We start from the raw sequence: 26,027 nt of genomic DNA on the forward strand, positions 1-26,027 counted from the left end.
CATTCAGAACTAAATGGGGCACATACGCATATCAGAAGATCCCATTTGGTTTGATTAATGCTGGTGCCACATTTCAAAGAGCCATGGACATCACATTCAAAGGATTAGTCAATAAATCTGTAGTAATTTATTTGGATGATATAACAGTGTACTCGAAGAAGCGAAGTGACCATCTCAAAGACCTGAAACAAATCTTTCAACGGTGTTTAAGGTATGGAATTTCACTTAACCCAAAGAAATATTTTTTTGCACTAAGTGAAGGGAAACTTCTAGAATTCATAGTGTCAAAATCTGGTATTCACATTGATCCCGACAGAATCAAAGTAATTTCTGAAATATCCCTACCTCATAACAAAAAAGCCATGCAATATTTCCTCGGTCAGATCAATTTTGTGAAGAGATTTGTTCCAGATTTTTAACGAATCGTGTCTCCTTTGCAAAACATGATTAAAAAGAATTCAAATTTTAAATGGGGTCAAGATGAACATGAAGCATTCAACCTGATCAAACAAGCTATTATTAGTGCTCCATCTTTAGCAACCCCGAATTTTTTAGAGCCTTTTATTTTATACACATTTGCCTCAGATAATTCATATGCCACGATTCTAACTCAAGAAAATCAAGAAAAAGTGGAAGCTCCAATTGCATTTTTTAGCTCAAATTTATAGGGTGCTGAACTAAATTATTCAGACGTGGAGAAACAGGCTTATGCTGTTTTCAAAGCGGTCAAATACTTCATACCTTTCTTACTTAAAACCCATACTAAGATCATAGTACCATTTCCAGCGGTAAGGAATCTTCTAGTACAGAAGGATGTGGGTGGGAAAAGGGCCAATTGGGTTACTGCCTTACAGGAATATGACATTGAGATCAAACCAGCAAATATTGTAAGAGGTCAAGGCTTCTGCAAAATGCTGGCTGGAGCATTGCAAATTTCTGAAATTCCATCTGAGGAGGTACAAATGTGTGAGGTAAGCCTAAACAATGTAGAATCATTATATGCTGATATCATTTATTATCTTAAGAACAGGTATGCTCCTTCACACCTTGATCATACTAAGAAAAGAGCTCTGAGGTTGAAAGCTAAACAATATTAGCTCATAAATGATATTCTTTTTAGAAAAAATTATGATTCTGTTCTTCTTAGGTGTCTTGAGAAAACGGAAGCTGAAAAAGTTTTGCAGGAACTCCATGATGGGCCAGCAGGTGGACATTATGCTGGAGATGCTACTCCACATAAAATCTTACGCGCAAGATATTACTGGCCCACGCTGTTTAAAGACTTGCACAGTTATGTGAGAAGATGTCAAGTCTGCCAAACTACTGCTGGAAGACAAAAGAATCTGTCCTTGCCACTACAACTGGTAAACATCGAGAAACCTTTCAGTCAGTGGGGCTTGGACATAATAGGTGAGACCGTTCCTCACTCTTCTAAGCAACATAGATACATCCTCACAGCAACAGATTATTTTACTAAGTGGGTAGAAGCAGTTCCGCTCAAGACGGCTAATTCTGAAAATATCATTGAGTTCATAGATCAATTTATAATTACCAGGTTTGGATTGCCATTCGCTTTAATGTTTGATAATGCATCATACTTTTCTGGAAATGCAATAACTGAATTTGCACTTAAAAGAGGATTCAAACTTAAATATTCAGCCAATTACTACCCACAAGGTAATGGGTTGGCTGAGTCAACAAATAAAAACCTAATCAGGATTATTAAAAGAACAGTTGACCAAAATCATAAAAATTGGCACAAGGCTTTGATATATGCTTTATGGGCAGATCGAATAACGCAAAAAGCTTCCATCGGAACTTCTCCCTTTAATTTAGTTTATGGGAAAGAAGTGGTTCTTCCAACTCACTTAGCAATTCCCTCTTTGTCTTTAGTACAAAACATTGACGAAGTACCCACTTCCTCCTTATAGCTAAGACAAAAGGAAATAATTAAATTAGAAGAACAACGAGAACAAGCTAGGAAAACGCATGCTCATCATCAAGCACTAGTAAAATCCTCTTTTGATTCAAACATAATGACCAGAAAAGATTTTCAGATGGGAGATTTAGTTTTAAAGTGGGACAAGGCTGATGAAGAAAAGGGCAAACATACAAAATTTCAAAGGATGTGGCTTGGTCCTTTTCAGATTGTTGAAGTCGTAGGTCCATCAACGTTTGTGTTACAAGATTTAGCAGGTAAGAAGGATCCTTTGCTTGTTAATGGACAAATTCTCAAGAAATATTTTCCATAGAAGATTATTCTTCTATTTTTGTAGAATAGTTGTTTTTCTTTTTCATAATAAAACCAGTTGTGAGTGGTTACATTAAGCATTTACGAAAAAGACACCAAATCTCTTTCAGATTTTGAACTTTTCGCTTGTATAAATAGCAAATATTTTGAAAAACAGATCTTTATTATTGATAGATACAGTTAAAAACTTTAGCTTAGATATAATATTAGTTTCAACTTCAAAAAATTTGATGAAAGCAACCTTTAGTGAAGAAATTGTTTTATCTCAGCACAATGAAAGGTATCAATAACAAAATAAAGATTCTCTGTAGAACAGCTGTTTCCAAAAACTCTATTATTGTCGTCTAGAGCTATCTTAAGGAAACAATGACTTCCTCCCTACTAAGGAAAATCGCAACTTTCAGAGGAATAACCCAAGGATACACTTTATCTTGAAGAATAAGAGGTCTCATCATGAGCCGGCTTATCATTATCACAGATATTATAACTTGCTGACTTTGCCAATACTGTACACCACAACAGGGCAATGACTCAAGATTGTTGCAATCAAAAGACAAGGGGTCTCATCACGAGCCAGCTTGATCAACAAAGTTATAAATCAAGTGAATGACTGTGTCATAATTTGGCTACCAAACCAAGACATTGTTCTTTAAGAATAAAAAGAAAATCAAAGAAATAAGTGTTGACATGGATTTTTCTTTGAAAGTTATAGGTCACCTTAAGTAGGATACATGATCATTGCTGGGTAACAGGTAACCCTGTCGAGGCTATAAACACCTGCTGGCAGCAGAGGCTCTACCTACGACAAAGGAGCATATTTGAAACTGGTTTACAGAGGAGACTTTGTTTTATCTTTACAAGACCAAGTAATGGCTGATGTAAATACAAGGACTAGCCTGAGGAAGCAAATAGTCAAAGTAGAAAATGGTTGAAACAAAATATCATTGACGGTTTAGAGCGTAATGTACTCTATCTTTCCATAATAAAGTTTAATTTTTTGAATTTTTTTTTGTTTTGGAAGTTTGGAAAAATTCAATAGAAAAACAAAGATAACTGGTTCTTCCAAGTGAATCACCAATTGTTGTGGCCACCAACAACCCCCCTCCTTATATAGTATTAGCGATAACACTAGGTAAGTGGGGACCCTCAGTAAAAAAATTCAAAAAATTCAATTAAGGCTCATGTAGTTTACTCCTTAAGAAAACATCGCATCGTGCAAAGAATGAGAGGACATTTCCTTATGAGTAAAAATGATAAACTGTGAAAGTGCGACGCGAATTCCATCGCATTGCATGTATTAAAAAACTCTCATATTGGAAAACCTTAAAAAATCGCCGATATCCGATATGCAATATCGCATATCGCAATGTCACATGAAAAACACATAACCATTTAATGATTGTAGCGATCCGCGATCTTGCGATAGCGCGATACTGCGATCTTGCGATAGCGCGATACTGCGATTCACGATTTTGCGATAGCGCGATACTGCGATCCTGCGATAGCACATCTTAATGAATTTGCGGTAATGCGATAATGCGATATGCGATGCGAATCGCAGAAACGTTCCATCGCAGATTTTCCCCGGCTCAACATTCAAGAAAAGATTTCCATAAACCAAGAATTTGATACGTGCTTTAATGATAATTAATGAATGGTACGCCAGTTGTTAATGAAAGGAAGTTTTGTGTTTTTCGAAGAGTCAGTTCACGTCAGGTGGCATGCTTTTATACATCCATAGAGCTTAAAGCTTTCTTGTCGATTTTTATTATCATTACTCTCTCCTCATGTGTGAACTGCAGGAACGAAAAACAGAAGTAACACAAAGCAATGTGCAGGAAGCCATGAGGGAAAATGGTAAAGCTCCAATGCTCAGAAATAGAGAAAAGATGCCATCATAAACGAATACTGCATGCAACAGAGCCGCAGATTCAGAGAGCGCTACTGAGCTATCCGTTATAGATCTTTCATTCAGAGCCATGGTTGAATGAGTAGTTGAACAATGCTGATGTCAACAGGCGGTTTAAACGCTTAAGGTCAGAAGCTCATGAAAGCGGTATGTTTACCAATTCTGAAGCTTATACCCAGTGAAGGAAAAGGCGCTAAAGGCAAAAAATGCACCGAGAGGCCCAGATCAAAGAACGGAGGCAGTTTCCGATGTGCGATTAGCGCCTAGCGCTAATCACGCATCGCTGAGAAAATTGCTCAAAAAGCAAAGCCTCTAACTGCTCAGTCACTTGTAAGCCCAGAAAACACAAGAAAGTAATGGTAAAGAATAAACTGGAAACATAAAGCTGAAAGAAGAGTCAGAAGCAATTCGAAGATTAACCAAGTGGAACTTGGATTATTACTGGGCATACACAGTAAATCCACATAGCCAGAGGATGATTCTCGAGTATATCATCAATTTTTCTAAAAAGATGGTGCCAGCTCTTACCATTTCTGTTTGCTTAGCTCAACCAAAAGCGGAAGACAATCAGCTGACTCTACCTAGGAAAATATTGAATGCTCCCAACATTACGGAGCAAATACAGAAATAAGTTAGATATTAGATTTAATTTTTTGAAATAGTTTTACTTAGAAAAAGGGCGGTCATTTAAACCGTATCCTGAATCTGTGTAATTAAGTTATTTAGTTAGTAGTATTTAAACCCTTCTCATGCATTTAGAGAAGGGTCCAGAAATTTATCAAAAACTTGTCCTCAGAACATGCACTTTTGCACCCTCAGAGGAGGTTTTGGTGAATGAATGGATCAAGATTTGTTGATGTTTGCATTTGATATCTGCTACTGATGTTGCACTTCTGTACTCTTAGTGGATGTTAGAGAAAGGAGAGATAAATCATTACTACTTGAAGCTTATGAGTAGGACTGGTCATAAATGGTACTTTTATCTCTTGACCATTTCTGCTTATATGTTAAAGTGATATAGAGTTTTTAGTTGTTTATGTGTTATTGCATGAATGCTTGAGTTATCATTTGGCACTTTTGTATGGTGATAGCTATTTATTTATGCCTAATGTATGAATAGCTCATTATGTGATATGCTGTTCACAACTGTTTCGTCTAACTTTTTATGCGAAGTGGTTCATCTTCATTGATTTCCTTTCTTACAATCGCTGAATGATCTTTATTACCAGTTGTTATTTGAAATCTCTTTAGATCGCATAATAAAAGAATTACAACCCGGGTTAGTATAGATTTAGATGTGCTATTTATTAGATTACAATAACATAGAATTAGATTAAAAATTTGAATTAGAATATCTTAGATAGGAACTATTAGATCAGCAACATCAAATTCTACACACACACACACATAGATTGGGAAACTGGTCCCATTATCCCCAGTCGGACCCGCTATACCAAACGGATAAGGAGCTGCCAACCAAGGTCTGGACCGGGCGGGTATCCCCCTTGTTGTCGACCCGATTTTCGGGGCTTCAACACAACACTGGGGGGAACCACCCAGTTAGGACCTTAGAACATATCCTTTTCAGTTTGGGATAATGGCTCTAACTAGAATTATGGGACTGGTTTGCCTTTATATGAAGTTATATGAAATTGATTGAATAAAAGTATAAAGATATACTATAACTAAAACTAAAAATAAAGATTAAAAAACTTATTATTTATCCTGGGAATGCTCCTGGTATATTTGTTTATAGAGATTTCATAATTGACATGACAATGTAGATTATCTTTTAGATTTTCTTCTGGATTCTTCGCATTAGGTTTCTTTATAATCGATGTTTCGAACCAGCGATGATGGTTCATCTTCAGGATGTGAAAGATTTTTAAAAGACTGATCTTATTTTTCAAATATATATAGAGGTGTATGAGATGTTTAGCCGACAATTATTAGTATTTGTTAATTATAATTTTAATTGTTTTATTATATTCTGTCAATTTTGATTTTATTTGTGAATTTTTATTTTTATTTTTTATTCTTAGAAATTTTCATTTTTATTAGGGTTATGGTTATATTCACTCTATTTTTTTAAAACATTATGTATTTTAATTATATTTATTTTTGAATTACTATTGTAATTATTTAATTTAATTATTTTAATTCTTTAATTTTATTAATGATTTATTTTAATTATGTTCATTAAATTACTTTTAATTAATTATTAATTTTTGATGTTAATACTATTTGTTTTAATTTATTTTAATTATTATTTGTTTTGATTATTTTAATTAATTATTTTGATTCTTTAATTTTTTTAATGATTTATTTTAATTATGTTAATTATATTATTTTTAGTTAAACAAAACCATCACACCTAACAAGATCCCTGTTGAAGAATCTAGCTTTTCATCCAAATCAACCCCACCTTACTAAAATCCTCCTCTAATCAACCTAGAACAAACACAAAAGATCTAATCCATTATAATTAAAATAAGTAGAATATATACTATCAATAGATAATTAATTAAAATAATTATATTTATAACAATTAAAATTAATAATTAATTAAAATAAACATTATTAAAATAAATATAATCAAAATAATTAAAAGTAAAATAATTATAATTAAATAAATAATTAAAATAATTATAAAATTAATCAAAATAAATATAATTAAAATACGATAAGGTTAATACAAAATTAATTAATATGACCATGAACAATAAAACAGAAATATTCATTCTAATTAATATTCAACATGATTAAAACCAATATAAACAAAAAAATAGTAACAATTAATAAATAATTAATAAATGAATTAAAACAAATAAAATTAGAACATTAAAACTTAATAATTAATTAAAAGTAATAATTAACATAATTAAAATAAATCATTAATAAAATTAAAGAATTAAAATAATCACAATAATTAATTAAAATAATCAAAACAAATAATTAATTAAAATAATTACAATAGTAATCAAAATAAATATAATTAGAACATTGAAAATTAATAATTAATTAAAAATAATATAATTAACATAATTAAAATAAATCATTAATAAAATTAAAGAACTAAAATAATCAAAAAAAATAATCAAAACCAATAATTAATTAAAATAAATTAAAGCAAATACTATTAGCATCAAAAATTAATAATTAATTAAAATTAATATAATGAACATAATTAAAATAAATCATTAATAAAATTAAAGAATTAAAATAATCAAATTAAATAATTACAATAGTAATTCAAAAATAAATATAATTAAAATATATAATGTTTAAAAAAAATAGAGTGAATATAACCATAACCCTAATAAAAATGACAATTTGTAAAAAAAATAAAATAAAAAAAATTCACAAATAAAATCAAAATTGACAGAATATAATAAAACAATTAAAATTATAATTAACAAATACTAATAATTGTTGGCTAAACATCTCATACAGCTCTATATATATTTGAAAAATAAGATCAGTCTTTTAAAAATCTTTCACACCCTGAAGATGAACCATCGTTTCTGGTTCGAAACGTCGATTATAAAGAAACCTAATGCGATGAATCCAGAAGAAATTCTACAAAATCATGAAACTTGTAGAAACCTCAAAGACAAAATTATGTAGATTATCGTGTAACTATGAAGTTAATGTAGAGAAAGATAACTAATTTATTTAAATAGTTAATTAAATTAGGTTGTAAATTCATCCCATTTATTGAGATCTCGCTTTTTATACATATAATTTATGATTCCAATCTAACATGTCAATAGTGATAATGCACGATTTCTTAAGAACATATATTATGAACAAAATCAAATTTCCATTCAACTCTAAGCAAAATAATAACAAAAGGATAATATTAGCCGATATTGCATTGCTTTGCTCATGAGAAAAATGGTGATAGTTCAGCTATATATTAAGACAAGCCTCAGTTACAATAGTGAAACTTAAGCCGTCTCTTAAAAAATTCAGAACCCCTTCTCATGTTCGATAGAGGGGATTTATAGTTTCATGATAACATACAAATATATAAAATATAATAACAACTTCATGAGGTTTTAATAAATGTATCCAAATTGAAAAAAAATGGACAAATTTAGAATATGCTACAACAAATTATCTAAGATTGGGAGGAATATTGTCCTTTGATTTGTTGTTGTAGCTCATAGATATCTACCATTTTCTTTAACTCGAGTGGAGACTTTGATGGTATTCGTATTTGGATAATGATGATTACATTCCTCAACGTTGGCAACATTTGTGTGGTGGTATTTGATAAACATCAGAGCATCAACCACTGACTGTGTGGTTTGACCAAACATTTCCAATGGCTCTTGAAGTTGGTTTTGGTGAGCTGATCAATAATGTCGGCTCGCTTCTTCGAGGATTATTGCCACATTTTAGTAAGAAGTTTGATATCGGTTAATGCTCCTTCGGGATGACTCGATATGAGATTGCATTGAAACAATTTATCACTAACTACTTCAATAAGATTATTTGAAATATCCCTTGCATGAAATATTATATCTTTTGTTTTCTTGATGCGAACATCCCACTCTCTACAAACAATCTCTTTGTGTGATTCTTCAATTTTGGGAAGATTGGTCAATCTTTCGTTTGTGCTTTCTTGCCATGTCAAGAAAACGATATTTTTTCCCTCCATGTCCTCAAAGTAATTCTTGACATCTGATAGATGGCATATCAGGGAACTAGTGTTACACTAAAAAATGTCACCATGACTATTCACAGTTAGGATGGCTCTATCAACAGTCATGCTACCCTCTTAGGCAAGTCTTATGCCTCTGCTTTCCATGTCAAACTCCAAAAAAGAGAGAAAGTCTTTCTAAATGTATTTATCTCTGGGGACGCAGGTTCTCTCAACCTTACCTGCGGGGACGCACCCAATGTTCACAAAAGCTGCGTCTTGGACGCTCTGTATGTAAAGGTGCAGGTGCGTCCCCCTGAAAAGGTTAAAATGCACAAGTTTCATCTTTAAAAAGTCACTTGTGGTCATTTCTAGAGCATTCTAGAAGGTTGTTCGACGTGTATTGAGCGCCTCCAGATGGTTCATGCACTCCTACCAAAGAGGAACTTATCCCATCAATAAGAAATCTATCCCATCCAAAGAGGGGATTATCCCATTGATGGTGGACCTGATTAACTTCCTCTTGAGCACTATAAATACAGGCAATGGGCCAGAAGGAGGAGAGGTTGAAAGCTATACATTTCTAAGGGTAAATGCTGCAGGAATTAGGACTCCCATTTAGAAGCTTGTGAGGAGAGATTGCCATCTTTTCTTGTTCTATTTGGAAGTGGGTGAGCTTTGTCAAAGTAAAGGAGAACTCTTGATGGACCCTGGGAGGGACTTGCACAACACCAAGGCTCAGGTTGTATTTGTTCCTTTTGTTACCTATTAATGCAAATGAGTCCATTCTTCTCAATAACTTGTTATTTATGAGTTGTTTCATGTACTCCTTGGTCTATGTGTTAAATATGTTTTATTCTATGAGATTATCAAGTGCTATTTAATCGTTTGATTGTTAGTGTATGCAGGTTTCAAGGTGAAGGAGGAGCTCATCCGGATCAGTGGAGCTGGACTGCTACAACAGCGTTGGATTACAGGTAGGATCTAAACACTTGATTTCCCATATAGTAAATGCATGTTTAGATAAGGATTGCTCTTGTTTGTCTTGTTTGTCACTAGAGAGTCTTAGGCTCCTAGGGAGGTTGGTTGTGTCTGCACAACCGACTCTTTCCGCCTGACAAATTGGCGACTCCGCTGGGGATTCCATTGATGTGAAAAGTCTTTTCCTTTGTGTGAACTTTGCTCTGAGAAAATTGGTTTATTTTTCTGGTTTTGGCTCTGTGACTTTGTCTTTGGGTGGGTTAGCTTAGGATTAGATTCATTTTGGTTTTTCTTGAGTTTTTCAGTAGGACGCACCCTCTGAGTGTTGCACAGTGCATCCCTGGACGCACTGTCGCTGTGTGCACAGAGCGGGCCCGCACCTGTTCTAACGGGTCGCCTGCGTCCCCTGCTAAAATTTGAGAAAATCCCATTTTTTGCATTTTTGCTCTTAGATTTTGTTTTTTCTTAGTTTTTACTGCCCAGATTCATTAGTCCCTTGTCAAAGATATTCACCTGAACTTGTTTCGATAGCATTGAGTGTTTTAGTGGATTTCATCGAAGTTTAAGCCCTAGGGTTTGATTTTTGAGTAGGTCTTGTAGTGACTTTGGCGGCAGAAGTTGTCGAGCCTTAGATCTCTCTGGTTTTGTCAGCATTCTAAGAAGTTAGACCTGTCATAAAGTCTACCTATGAGAGCAACTTACCATTGAGTTGTCTTTTTGGGCAAATTTCGAAGTACTTGTTGTTTAAGTCTTGAATTCCATTTTACAAAAAGAACAAAAAGATTTGAGTTTTGTTTTGACTAGTCTTTTGATTCTGCATTAGCTGGTCCTTGATTTGATTTTGGTCAAGTAAAACAACCTAGAATAATCTTTGTGAGATTTTGCCTTGTTAGGTTTGCTTAGAGTAATTTCCCTTTTGATTTGCTTGTGAGTCAAGTTTTCATAGATTTTGTAGCTTTTGAAATTATTTTTTGTTAAGATAGGTTTATATGCTTTATTAAAAAGAGAAAATACAAAAAACATCTCCTTTGAAAAGTTTTGTTTCAAGTAGCTTTGAAAAGTTTTGAAAGAAAAAGAGTTTTTTCGTGCACGTAAGGAGTGGTCATGTTTGTATACTTGAAAATATAAAGAGAATTGTTTCTTTGATTGTCTTTTCTAAGGAAGTGGTTTTCTATAAAATTTGCATCTCTCAACTCTCTTAGTTAAGAATTTCATTGAAAAAGGAAAGTAGCGTAAATCATCTTAGGTGCATCTTTGTAGTGGTTTGAGTCGAGTCTACACACCATTGGTTTCACTTCCGCTACCTTTTGTCTTTAAAGAAAAACCATAAAATTAACGCTTAAAGTAAAATCGACGTAGTAACTTTTATTTACTAGGGCTCTGAAACACCAATTTAGATCAGGCTAGTGTCTTGGAGTAGGTGAGTAATTAACTCTCCAAGACAACAAAACCAAACAAGTAGCTTATCTTGTGATAGAATAAATCCAATTGTCTCACTTGTACTCTGGGAAAGCTCCTCTTAAAGGAGAAGCACGAGCTCGTGTCCGAACCAGTGAGGGGATCAATCCCCCCTCGTTGGGAACGACGCCAGACACGCACGTATTACAAACGGTAAACCTCGGATTAACCATTGTCGAGGAGCCAGGGGTCACTTGTCGGTAAACCTTGGATTATTTTCAAGGAGCCGGCAAGAGGATTGAGCTTGCTACTCTGCCCTTGCGTGCTGTCGGAGTTTAGACTGTTCCCCCAGGTGCATTTGTTGCGGTTGGTAACCTTAGTGACCATTATCTTTAGGATTCTACCGAGGTGACGGTGGAGGGAAGGTCCCACTGTACCTGGAGCAGACGTCAGCTAGACTCACTTGGATTTTCTGGGGGTTCACTTCACTCGAGACGGTTAAAGTGGAGGAACTTGGTCCAGTCTATTCATTAAGCAGGTTGCCGGGGTAACTGTTCCACCCGCCACTTCTGTACTGAATCCAGCGATGTTGGGTTTCATCACCAACTAGCGCTTTCGGTCTGGAAGGCTACTGTTTGTGCTTGGTTTGACGCTCTAGATTCTTTAGGCGTGTGATTCACATTTGTTTGGTTCTTTAGAGACTTTAGGTGGTTTGATTTGAAATTTTATTTTGTTTTCGTGTGTAGTAGTTAAAAGATTTTTAACTGTGGCGGAATTACCGAGACAGTCCCGTAGACTTCGGGGCAAGTCACCTGAAATTGTTACCGGAACAGATTTGTTAAGAAAACTCCGTAGATCGCGGGGTGGATCTCCTGAAGACATTCCGGGTCAGTACGAAGGGTTGAAGGTCCTTGTAACTCCTCCTAGTGGCAGTAGAGTAGGTTCACCTGAAGAAGGAGAATCTTCCTTGGTAGTCCATCCAGATTACCAAAGTTTAGAGACAGGTTATAATCCCGAAGCTGTTACAGTTTTTGAGCTTGTTGGTAGTTTTTCGTCTGCTAGTGATACAGGCGAAGAACCAGAAATATCTGAACCTGTTACTCCGACTTCTAGTGTTCCTGATTCACCGAGAATAGAAAGAATTATCACCGAAAATCTTCCTACTGGTTTGATTGCTATCGAAGAACTTGCTCCAGAGGAAGAAATAGGCGTCTCTAATCCTGAAGATCAACTTACTATTGATCTAAGGGAGCTTGAATCTATCTTTTACAGTCCTCCTAGAAGTACTACTTGGTACCTTTCGTTAACCAATTATTTAGACAACTTTGGGCTAGGTTTTTCTACACCTCGTACTCCTTTTCCACCTGGAGGTATTCACACTCCTGTAAATATGGCTGGTCCGTCGTCCGTGTTTTCTCAAAGTCCTGAATCTTTCTTACATGGCGGTCCTTCTGTTCCCACTGGGTATCAATCTCTTTCTGGTACTTTTGCGGGGGCATCTCCTCAACCCGTTGATCATGGGTTATTAGTTGGAAACAGTAGTAATGTACCATTGGGTGTAGGAGACATTTACATGATGTCAGGTTCAGTTCCCGTTTCCCAACCTCAAGGTGGCCAATTACCGCCTGGGGGGCAGCCTCAGTTAATGCCTGGAGGGCAACCTCAAGGTACATCATTTGTGTCTGGGGGGCAACCTCAAGGTCAGTACGCGCCTATGGGGCAATACATACCTCAAGGTCAACCCCAGCCTCAATATGTACCCCAAGGTCAACCTCAGTATCAATATCAACCTCAAGGATGGCAACCTCAAGGATGGCAACCCCAAGGGTATCAACCCCAAGGGTATCAACCCCAAGGGTATCAACCTCAAGGGTACCAACCTCAAGGTCAAGGTCAACCCCAGTATCCGTATTTACCTCAAGGTTATCAACCTCAAGGTCAATACTCAGGTCAAGGTTATCAACCACCTCAAGGTCAATCATATGGTCAAGGTATGGGAACTGCACCTTACAATTATCAATCCTATCCTCAATCCGGCTATGGATCTCAGTATCCTCAACCTGTTACGGGTCAATACCCTGGAATGTTAGTGTGGGATCCGTCACAGGGTCAACAGGTGTTGCAGCCAAGTATACAGTTGGTACCTCAAGTTGGACAACCCGTAGTTTCTGGTCCACCCGAGCAACCGCAACCTGTCCAGTCAAATGTTCAAACTTCTGTAACTTCGGTAGTTACTCAGCCGCCAATTGCACCTAGTACTCCATCTCAAACGGCTGCTGCAACTACCGCCACGTCTACCATACTCACTTCTGGAGTATCGACGGCTCCGGTTTCTACTGTCTCTGTAACCACTCCTCAGACATCTTTACCGTTGTCTGGATCTACAATTCAAACCACGGTCCAGATGCCTGCAGGCCAACCTGGTATAAGTACGGTTGTCACTACTCAACCTCAATTTGTTCACCAACCGTACCAGGGACAGTACCAACCTGGGCAAGCTGTCCAACAACCGGTTTACCAGTATCAACCGTATCCTGGGTACACTTATCAACAACCTCAACAACCCCAGTACGGTCCGGTTAATCCTGGTTTTCCAGGAGGATATAATATCCCAAATGCGACTCTTGTTCCTAGTTATCCTGGATATCCTCCTCCTGGGGCCGGTATTGTGACCCAGAGTTTTAGAGATCCTAACCGGCAGTTACTGTTTATCGCAACTTTGGATTTACTAGACTTGACGCGCCTAACGAACGATCCAATTCAATATCTTCCGTTCTGGCCGCCAATGCCAAATAAGTTGCCCAGCGATATACCCAAGTTTGAAGGTAAGTCTGGAGAGGATCCGTCCAATCACGTGATGACTTACCACCTCTGGTGTGCTTCAAATTCTATCTCGGATGATTCGATCCGCTTACGTCTTTTCCAGCGTACACTCATTGGTCTCGCGGCCAAGTGGTACATTGAGTTACCACGGGCCTCTTTTTACAATTTTAGCCAGTTAGCTACCTCGTTCTTAACTCACTTTCAGTTGCCGGTCAGATACGATAACGGCACGGAGTTATTAACTTCACTAAAACAATCAACGTCCACGTATATTTCTGATCACATTCATGAGTGGAGACGTCGAAGGAGGCTAGTGAAAGTTTTTATCCCGGACCAAATCTTAGCTGAATGGTTTGTTAAATCATTATTACCGAAGATTACTGAAGATGTAGCTAAGGCCGGAGTAGTTACTGAGGAGCAAGTCATTGCTCAGGCGCAATACCTTGACTTAGTTTACACTCAGTCGGGTACATTACACGAGAAGATTCCGGATCTTCCAAAGTCGAATCAAATCGCTGCTGCTCCTTCGGGATCTCATGCCGCTGATGGTATGATTGGTATCGTGAATACAAAGAGCAAGAAGAAGTCTTCCAAGGCTTCAACTACTCTTATTATCACTTTGCCCGATTCCCCGACAGGAGAGTCTTCTCGTGAACTTACCGCCGATATTCATGCTGTAGAGTCATCTACGGCCAAATAAAAAAACGGCGGAAAGAAGAAAGGAAAGAAGAAGGCTAAAGCAGACAAGGCTCCGAAGGAGAAAACAGAAAAGTCGGAAACCAATGACGAAAAGCGCAAACCTCGATATCCTTGTCTTATTTGTGAAGAGGATCATTTTACAAGAGATTGCCCTCATCGGGCCGAGGTTGTGAAAATAGTCAAAGGTTCTCCCACTCCTGCTGTGTTAAAAAATCCATTTCCGAAGCAGGAGAATAAGATGATAGGTTCTTCCTCGAATGCCAGTGAAGAACCCATTTTGATGATGTCTCATGTGAGGATTGCGACTCGATCGCAAGATTATGGTAGTAAGAATCTTGTTGATGGTAAGGAAGCAGAATCTTCTCACTCTAATCCATCAACCTCAGCTCCTGGTTCCGATCCACTACAGATCGAGAAACCTAACCCGGACTTAGTAATTAAACCGCCCGCCAAGGGTGTACTTCGAAGGTCTGCTTTCAATCCACATGCGAGAGCGGCCCAGAATTACAACATTGTTGAGGACTTAGCTGTTTCACCCTCAGCAATGTCGGCGTTAGAAGTGCTGCAATCATGCCCAGCACAACGAAAATTACTTTTGTCGGCTATAGGAGCTGTTGATGTTCAGGACCCGAATCTAATAATCTTCGATCTAGAAAATAGTACACCGCGTCTCCCCCATCAAATGGCTTTCCAAATTCCAGTGATAGTCAAAAACAGGCCTATTCATAGGACTGTGATTGATGAGGGAGCTTCTACGTGTATTATGTCGATTCAATGTTGGAGATCCCTTGGTTCTCCTTCGTTGAACCAATCCCCCACCATCCTTAAGGCCTTTGATGGCCGTGGGTTCCATCCGTTTGGTATTCTACAGGAATTGCCTATAGGGGTAGAAGGTAAAACCGTTAGTCTGGATGTGGAAGTGGTTGATGCCCCTCTAGACTACAACCTTCTTTTGGGTCGAAGTTGGTCATATGCTATGACGGCGGTCATTTCATCGGTCTTCAGAGTAATTAAGTTTCCACATAACGGTAAGATCGTGACTATTGATCAGCTGACATACTTTTCATCCGACCCCGCCTCTTCAGAGAGTATCCAGCATGTCGGTAAGACGACAATCCCTTATAGGGACGTTGGTGTAGGTTTAGTTAAGGATTCCGGTTTACTGGGAACTTTTCCTCTCCCTCCACTCAGCGTAGAACCTTCATTCGCAACAATTCATATGATTACATCAGAAAACATTATTTATGATGATCCTTGGATTGTCCCATCTGACTCTGAGATAGACTCGTTCGGTGATGCTATGCCTTTGAGTCCATATGAAATTGCTTATGAAGCTGTCATGTCTTTTACCATCTCTCATTCAATCGAGATCGACCCAATGAATGTGGTCAGTGAAGAATCACTTCTCACCTCAACCTTAGAACGGATAGCGTTTCTCGAAGTCGTGTCATCTGACGAACAACTTCGCGAAATCCTAAGTGTAGACGATCTACCATGGGAGGATCTCCATCACAGATCTTCGTTTTTACCTAAGGATGATGCATTTGAAAATGATTTTTCATCTATCTTTACCGCTGAATATGTCAAAGACGCTCAGGATCCAACGAAACATTCTGATTCAGAGTTGAATTTAGGCAATATTTCTCGTACTATTCCCATTGATATTTCAGTGAAGCCCGGAATTGAGGAGAACATTCATATAGGTGCCGCATGTACAGAAGATGAAATCCAAACTTACAAGGCCCTATTCCAAGAATTCCGCGATGTGTTTGCCTGGTCTTACGAGGAAATGCCGGGAATCAATCCTGCCATTGTTGTTCATGAAATAAAGACCTACCCAGATGCTAAACCCGTCCGGAAACGGTTGCGTCAGATTCACCCTTGAAAAGCGGCTGCGATTAAAGCAGAAGTCGAAAAGCTGTTGAAAGCAGGTTTCATTTATCCGATCCCGTTAACAGATTGGGTATCGAATATTGTTCCGGTCAACAAGAAACAAGGAACAATAAGAATCTGTATCGACTATAGGGATATCAATCGAGCTTGTCCAAAAGACAACTATCCTACGCCTTATATCGATCAAATTATTGATGATTGTGCCGAAAGTGAAATGTTTTCCTTCATGGATGGTTTTTCGGGCTATAATCAAATCAATATTCTACCTGCCGACCAACCAAAAACGGCATTCATTTGTCCATGGGGGACATTTGCTTATTGCAAATTACCTTTTGGGCTTAAGAATGCCGGGGCCACTTTTCAACGGGCGATGTCTTACGCATTTCATGATATCAAGCACATTGTGCAATCGTATCTCGATGATTTGCCTGCTCATTCATTCCATCGAGCTGATCACCTTGTCCACCTACGAGCAATCTTTATGAGGTGTAGGCATTATCGAATTCGGTTGAATCCCCACAAATGTGTTTTCTGTATAGAAACAGGTCGATTGCTGGGATTTGTTGTTTCAAAAGCCGGCATTCGCGTCGATCCCTCGAAAGTCGAAGCTATCATCAAATTGCCTCCTCCTTCGAGTTTGCGCCAACTCCAAAGTTTGCAAGGGAAAGCGAACTTTTTACGCCGATTCATCCCAAACTACGCCGAGGTCACTAAAGGTTTTACACGGTTGTTGAAACAGAACGTTCAATTCTTTTGGGACGAGATTGCCCAACAATCTTTTGATGCACTTAAACACGCGTTGACCCATGCACCGTTGTTGCATCCTCCCAACTACAACCAGGACTACTTCTTATACCTCGCAGCTTCGCATTCCACCATTGGAATGGTGTTAGTTCAAGAAGATGAATTCGGAGCAGAACATGTGATATATTATCTCAGTAGGACCTTAAATACCACTGAGCTAAAATATTCGCATGTGGAGAAATTGGCCCTGGCAGCCGTTCAAGCTGTCCAGCGTTTTCGTCACTACATTCTTCTCCGTAAAACTACAGTTATTTCGGATTGCAACCCTATGATTTACATTTTGACAAAACAACTGCTAGGGGGCAAGTACTCTAAATGGATCGTTATCCTGCAAGAGTTCGACTTGGAGTTCGAGAAGTCCAAGTCTAAGAAATCCTTAGTTTTTGCGGAATTGATGTGTGATTTCCCGCGTACTGACACAGAGACTGTGGCAGAGGAGTCCATTGCGGACGAATCTTTGTTTCTTATCAGTACTTTAGATCCGTGGTACGGGGATATAATCATTATCTCCAAACCCAAACCTTTCGGCCTGAAGCTTCAAAGGCGGAACGTCGAAAAATTCGGTTTCAATCCCAGCAATACAAAATTATTGGAGATACACTTTATCGCCGGGGGGCAGACTTAGTTTTTCGACGTTGTTTAACTCACGAAGAGGCTGAGAGGGTTTTGAATGATTGTCACTCTGGAGCATGTGGCGGTCATATGTCTGGGTATGCCACAGCTCAGAAGGTGTTGCGCGCTGGTTACTTCTGGCCATCTATGTTTAAAGATTGTATCATTGCAGTCCGGAAGTGCCACAACTGCCAAGTGTTTGATCGAAAGATGCGCGCACCACCTGCTCCTCTCCACCCTATAATTGCCGTTGGTCCATTCGCCAAATGGGGTATCGACTTTATTACTTGTAACCCTCACTCGGCCGGGGGGCATGCGTATATCATCCTCGCGGTTGATTATTTCACTAAATGGGCCGAGGCGATGCCTACATTCGACGCAAGCGGCAAAACAGCTGCAGTTTTCGTATTCAATCATATTATAACTAGGTTTGGTGTCCCACAAGCAATCATTACTGACCATGGGAGCCATTTTCGAAACATCATGATGACTGAGCTTACAAGCCAGCTTGGTTTGCGCCACGATAGCTCTACTCCTTATTATCCGCAAGCCAACGGTTTGGTTGAGTCTATCAACAAAGTTCTGGTTATCATGATCCGACGAACCATTGGTATTCATCGGTCGAATTGGCACAACATGTTATTTTCGGCGCTATGGGCATACCGAACCTCAGTGAAAACTTCAACAGGGTTCACTCCTTTCCAGCTAGTTTATGGCTTGGAAGCTGTGTTACCCATTGAATGCGAAATCCCATCACTTCAAATGGCTGTCGAATTACTCCCAGCTACTTCCGAAGAGGAGAAACGTTTATTGTACTTAGCTAAATTAGATGAGACTCGACGTGACGCTGCATTGGCAATCGAGACTCACGCAAAGCGAATGAAAGCTCAGTATGATAGAAATGTGACCCCTCGAAGTTTTTCGGAGGGAGACCTAGTGCTATTATATGATCAAGCTAACGATAAGCTAGGTGCTGGAAAATTCGTTCCTATGTGGCATGGACCCTATATTGTAAAGCGAAAGCTAGCAAAAGGGGCTTATGAGCTGGTAGATTTTGATGGGGACTCTTTGGGTAAACCCAGAAATGGACTTTACCTAAAGAGGTATTATGCTTAAATGGTGGGTATGGAGAAGTTTTAGTTAGGTTAGGTTTTCTTTCTAGCTAGTATGTTTGTTAGTTAGTCAGTGTGCTTAGCTTAGCGAGTGTGTTTTTCGTCGTTATTCTGGCTTATCTTGGTTTTACTCTTGATATTGCAGATGTCGACGCCTCTCCAAACATACATTGGATTTGCTGATGGTGCTTGTCGTAGTACACGGAATATCTCTTCCGCAGCTTGGGTTATCTATTCGCCCTCTGACGAGTTAGTTTCTATGCATGGGGTAAGCCTCGGTCAAACAACGAACAACATTGCAGAATACAGTGCAGTGGTTGAATTATTATCCGAATCTATTTCATTTGGAATTCGACGTTTGATAGTGAGGTTAGATTCTGAACTTGTTGTATTACAGCTTAATAGAGTTTATGCCATTAAAAATCCTGTGTTATTAAGGTTGTTTTTGAGAGTGCGTCTCTTGGAACGTGAATTTGATTACATTGAATATCAGCATATTCCAAGGTCTTTAAATACATTAGCAGATGCAATTGCTTCTCAAGTGTTGGACAGACATTTACGATAAATCATGCAAGTAAATTTAAAAACATTTCATCACATATGTTAAACAAGATAAGCCGGTAATAGTGATATATATATAGATAGGAGTGTGTCAAAAAATATACATCGTCTTCGATCATAGGTTGAAAAACACCTTATGATCGGCAAAAATGATAAAGTACAAAAAGTCAAAAATGTCACATGTGTCTACAAAGTGACTAGCCAATCACTGGTGGTGCTCCCTATACGACACCACTGCACGGGCTACCTTACGCAAAAATCTCCTAAACGGTCCAGGAACTGCGACTACATAGCGCTGAAGTCTGATAGGAATATCATCCATAGTAGTCTCAGGCATATCCGCCGTCAGACGCTCTAGATCATGCTCCAACTCAGCTAGTACCTCTGCAGCCGCCGCGTCCTGTGGGGCCGGTACCGGTGCAACTGGATGTCTCCTCTCAAAAGGCCGGAGGTTGGCTGGGCGCTGTGGACCAACATCTGCATTTTGAAAATTTTTACTGTCAGTTTTGAGACGATATATATAAAAACAAAAAAAATACATAATTTGAAAACTTGTGAAAAATAAAGTACCTCTGTCATCCCATTGTTCTCCCTGTGGAAGAACCATGTCCGGATCACCTCGAAAATCTACTTCGGCATACGGAAAGTCCTGGATCGAGAAAACCTGGTCCTCCAACCAGTGAAAGTAACTATCAGAAAATCGAACAACTGCCGCGCCCTCGTCAGGATGCCGGGCCATCACCGCAACCCATCGTACCAGCTTTGGCTCTCGAGGACCCAAGATATCAACAGTGAGTTGCTGAGGGATCAGCATCGGAACTCTCTCTAAGGCAAAGCTCACGACTAAAGGCCCATATCCAAAAGTTTTCAGTCGTCCGTTCTTTGCCTTAGTCAGTTGGCTCTTCACATTAGCCGACACAGCATCACACCAGTTGAAAATGGTGCCTTGGTAACAGTCAATTGCCATCCGCATTTGGGACCCGGAAGCAATGTGTAAAGCGGCTGCGCCGCAAATTCTGGTAACCGTGAACGCTATAACTTTGAGTTCACGCAGAGAGATGTGTTTGATCTCCACGCCTTTCGAATGGTGTGCACCAGGTGTGCACCAATCTTCCCGGAGACTAACAAGGGATTGGCCACCCGGCCTAGTCCCGGCTAGATTGAGTTGCTCGCCTCTATTTGGCAAGCCAGTGAGAAAGTATACATCAGAGGGCTCTATCTCGAGCTGGTGCCCTCCTATGTAAAAGCATTGCTCTTGAACGTTCCATCTCTCAACCAGCCATTCTAAGAATCTCACCTGAGCCCTCATGCCAGGTATGGCCCAGTATTTATATAGCCCGCATTCTTTTAGGGCATCAATGGAAGGTTGATGTTCAATTGCAGCTAAATCAACGTCCTCGTGCTCTCTTTCTCTCCAATCCAACATGGTGAGTGCCCTACACACCAAGAAACAATGATTAGAACTGATTTGGGGAAATTTGAATGGTTATTTGTGGAGATTGGGGTTTTAAAATCCGCCTTTCACGGAGGATGCACCCCGGGTTTACAACACAGGGTGTCCCGACGCAGCTGGCCTGAAGGTGGGCTGCGTCCCCCGACCATTTTCCTGTATAGGAAAAAGTCGGGGGACGCAGGTCACCCGAAGGGCACCTGCGTCCACCGAGGGGCGCATTTTGAAACCTAAACCCCCCCAAAAAACAAAACTAAAACCTAAAAATCAATTTTAATCGGATGAAATTGAAGAGTAGGATGTTGTAAAATACCTGGAAGAGACAGCGTTCGATTCTGACGGTCGGATTTTCCGCAGCAACCACGGGAAGTTTCTTGCCAAAAGCCCTTTTTTCAACCTCAACAGTAAAATGGTAAAAATGATATTGTAAAAAGTCTTTTTATAGGTTTTTTGGATGAATTTGTTCATTTTTCACCATGGAAGGATGTTTTTCGATGTATTTTTGCCTATCTTAAACAGGTATGAGTAATGTGTTGCTTTTGTGTAGGACACAGGGACTTAGAGGGAAAATTGTCATTTTTCACGAACCAAAAGATCAGAGTCATCTTTTAAGCCCTTTTCTGACTCCTAAAAGATGAAAAGATTGCCGAGCGTTTCTTTTACACTCGTTAAAACGGAATTAAAAGACGGTCCCCTTATAGCTCTTTTCTGACCGTAAAATCAGGAAAAGATTGCCGGGTTTTTGTCGTTTCAAACTCGATACGGAAATAAAACGACGTGTCCTTGATCGCTTTTTACTTTTCAGGTCAGTGACACTAATTATGAAAGTACTCCTTGGTCGCAAGATCAAGCGGTTCCCCCAGGTATTATTTTATACTTTTTCGGGCTTGAGGGACACAAATCTACGAAAAAGTTCAATTAGGAGTCTTCTTAAGTTTTTCAGACTCTCTAAAATTGAAAAACACTGAGTTTCTCCTATACTGGGCTCGTTAAACATTTCACAGTAAAGGACCTGTTCAATTACAAACAGGAACGAACCACTCCTTCCTAGGGTTCGAATCAAAACTAGGTTGGACTCATCCGAAGGATGAGCTTATAATCAAGCATATGTTATCCTCCTCAAGCTTGTTAAAAATAAAGAGGTACTTGCCAGAAATGGTGGGGGAAAAGAGAGAAGAATGAGCTTATTTGTTACCTTTTGTCTCAGAAGAAACTTTATTACCACTCTTGAACACGACACTTTTCATTTACCTGGGTTGGGAAATCCTTTACCTCGCAGTTGATCAAACCGTTTTGAAAGTCTTCAGCCGGGTTCCGGGGATTAACTTAGAGTTATTCAGCACCAACCCATCTGTCGTGTCGTTATGTGTTCAAGAGGTCTGCAAGCAAAACTTTCATCTGCAAAATACTTGTCATCCATTTGACCATCCCTGAGTCAGTCCTTACAGCAACATTTCTTCAACTTGAACAATGATTTCGTGTTGCGGGCTTGCCTGCAACGGGTCGCTTTCTATCGACATCAGCACATTATCTAGAGAGATGACTTAGAAATCGTCAGTACCTTGAAGTCTGCATGCATCAATGGCAGGTTTCTCGCCTTTGACGTCAGTTTACATCATTGACTTTCGATCGAAGGATTCCGTGAAATGTTCGACATCAACTCATTCATTCACATCTCATGGATTGTACTGGGTACTTTGAGAACCATTGACATTACTGGTGGTCTCTCTCACGCTTGTTAACAGTTTACATCATCGACTGGTAATCAAGTGGTTTCTACCATGTTCGACATCAACTCATTTATTCGCATGGCTAGAATCGTACCGATTCGAGAAGTAGAAATGAAGACCCTGGATCTAGTTTCCACCATCCAGGCTGCGAGGAGTTTTGTATTCATTATCTAAGTAGACTAATCACAAACAGATGGCTGCGCCCATACTGTGTCTACAAAAGTCTATGATTATGATGTATTGCAAGATCATTCCTGTATCAGAGTAGTTAGTCTGTTAGTTAAAGTTTTAATCTGAGTATGGGAATGCCTACCTCAGTGATGATATAATCTTATACATGTATTTTGTGTTGAAAATTGCAGGTTCTGACCAGGCTCTCCACGAGATAATCCTTGAAATGATAAAGCGCTTCACCCTTCCTAGATAATACAAAACCCTAATCTATTTCAGGCTTCGCACTTTAGGGGGCAATCTGTTACACTAAAAAATGTCACCATGACTATTCACAGTTAGGATGGCTCTATCAATAGTCATGCTACCCTCTTAGGCAAGTCTTATGCCTCTGCTTTCCATGTCAAACTCCAAAAAAGAGAGAAAGTCTTTCTAAATGTATTTATCTCTGGGGACGCAGGTTCTCTCAACCTTACCTGCGGGGACGCACCCAATGTTCACAAAAGCTGCGTCTTTGGACGCTCTGTATGTAAAGGTGCAGGTGCGTCCCCCTGAAAAGGTTAAAATGCGCAAGTTTCATCTTTAAAAAGTCACTTGTGGTCATTTCTAGAGCATTCTAGAAGGTTGTTCGACGTGTATTGAGCGCCTCCAGATGGTTCATGCACTCCTACCAAAGAGGAACTTATCCCATCAATAAGGGAGCTATCCCATCCAAAGAGGGGATTATCCCATTGATGGTGGACCTGATTAACTTCCTCTTGAGCACTATAAATACAGGCATTGGGCCAGAAGGAGGAGAGGTTGAAAGCTATACATTTCTAAGGGTAAATGCTGCAGGAATTAGGACTCCCATTTAGAAGCTTGTGAGGAGAGATTGCCATCTTTGCTTGTTCTATTTGGAAGTGGGTGAGCTTTGTCAAAGTAAAGGAGAACTCTTGATGGACCCTGGGAGGGACTTGCACAACACCAAGGCTCAGGTTGTATTTGTTCCTTTTGTTACCTATTAATGCAAATGAGTCCATTCTTCTCAATAACTTGTTATTTATGAGTTGTTTCATGTACTCCTTGGTCTATGTGTTAAATATGTTTTATTCTATGAGATTATCAAGTGCTATTTAATCATTTGATTGTTAGTGTATGCAGGTTTCAAGGTGAAGGAGGAGCTCATCCGGATCAGTGGAGCTGGACTGCTACAACAGCGTTGGATTACAGGTAGGATCTAAACACTTGATTTCCCATATAGTAAATGCATGTTTAGAGAAGGATTGCTCTTGTTTGTCTTGTTTGTCACTAGAGAGTCTTAGGCTCCTAGGGAGGTTGGTTGTGTCCGCACAACCGACTCTTTCCGCCTGACAACTAGTTGTCCTACATTGATCATGAATATTTTCCAATTTCTGGAAAAAGACAATCTGTTGTTGAGCAAGAAGAGTGTTCAACTCTTTTTCCTTCTTCTTAATCTTAGTTAATCTTGGATTGACACTCAGATGTTCAATCCTTCTCTACAACTCTTGAATTTGAGAGTATCGGGTTTGTAAATCAACATCATATTGAATTTTGAGGGAGTTAAACCTGTCCTAGAGCTCTATGATCTGTCCTTGCTAATGTTTTATGATGTTTTTTTTTTTAGTTTCCATGCTCTGTTCTAATAGAGAAGTTCTTTCTTTCTTCTCCTTAAGTAACTGTTGCATATTTTTAGCTTTTTCCATAGTAGCCAAAGCATAGGCACCTATAAATTAGGTAAGCTTACCCAGTTCCTCTATAGGATTTTCCAAAGAGCCTTTCCACAACACCTCAAAAGATGCATTTCTAGGAATCAAAGCCTGGGACTGGTGAAGTTTTTTTTTTTTTTTTTTCTCTCCCTCTTGACCACAACCTTATGCTGAGGGCTGTAAAAGATGTCCAGTGGAGGAATTTATTTGATCCTTAACAAAAAATAAGAAGAAGAAGGGAAATCTAGTATAATTTCAACATATTTATCCTCAAAAGGCTTCTTAGGAACCTTTGTCGTTATCGAAGTTTGTTCAAGGTTTTTGGAAGTATCTTGAACCTTCTCTTGTGGAGGAGTTTTCGAAACTTGGGGTTCAACGACCTTAAAATTCAAAGCCTGATTGTATTGTTCCCATATTTAATTTAACCTAGCATTAGGCATAAAACCCTCTTCTTGAGAAAAATAAGAGGCAATTGTTTCTCTTGACTTAGAAATATCAACAAATTGTGTAGAACCAGCAACTACAACATCATCAGGAACTATCCTCTCTTAAGGAATTGATAATGAATCCATATGTATATTTACTAGCCTTGACGCCCTATAATGAGTGAACTAAATCATTTCCCCTCGAGTTAATTGTTGCTTTGATTGTTTTACATACATTGAATAAGTATAAGCCCTCTTAAAAAAAATCATCAAAGTTATCTGGCTCATGGGAAAATTCCCTGATGCTTGATGCAACTATAATATTTTTGACAATTTAATGAGGATCATATTGTCTATTGGGTATAGTGGGGAAACTGAGATATTGAATGGAATTTATTTCAATAACTACATGCTTGTAATTATCTAAGGAATATATACCAAAATGGGGAGGAAAAACATGCCACATCTTTTTATTGGATTCCTTTAAAACTTTAGAAATTCCATTTCCCACAGTCTGATAAGCTACCTATCTGGTAAGAATTTTATCAAGAATGAACAAAGGTAACACATGTGGGTGGTGTAGACTCCCATAGAATCTAATATAGGTGAACAATTCTTCACAGAACCTCGAAGCAGCTTAGTTTCGGCTTCTAGAGATACCCATGTAGCCCTTTTATAAAAAATAATCTCGTAGATTGGTAACATGACTCCATGACAAATTTTATAAAAATGTGGTATTTATTTGTAATCCAAAATAATATCATGGTAGATATGAATAGGGGTTGGGTCTTCTAGAGTCCACTTCCAACCCATAGATGAAAATCCATGGAAAATTGCAAGGCATCGATGAT

This window comes from Pinus tabuliformis, chromosome 6 (assembly GCF_031772625.1).
Source record: "Pinus tabuliformis cultivar Carrire ecotype Pingquan chromosome 6, CPIR1, whole genome shotgun sequence".
Classification (NCBI taxonomy): Eukaryota; Viridiplantae; Streptophyta; class Pinopsida; order Pinales; family Pinaceae; genus Pinus; species Pinus tabuliformis.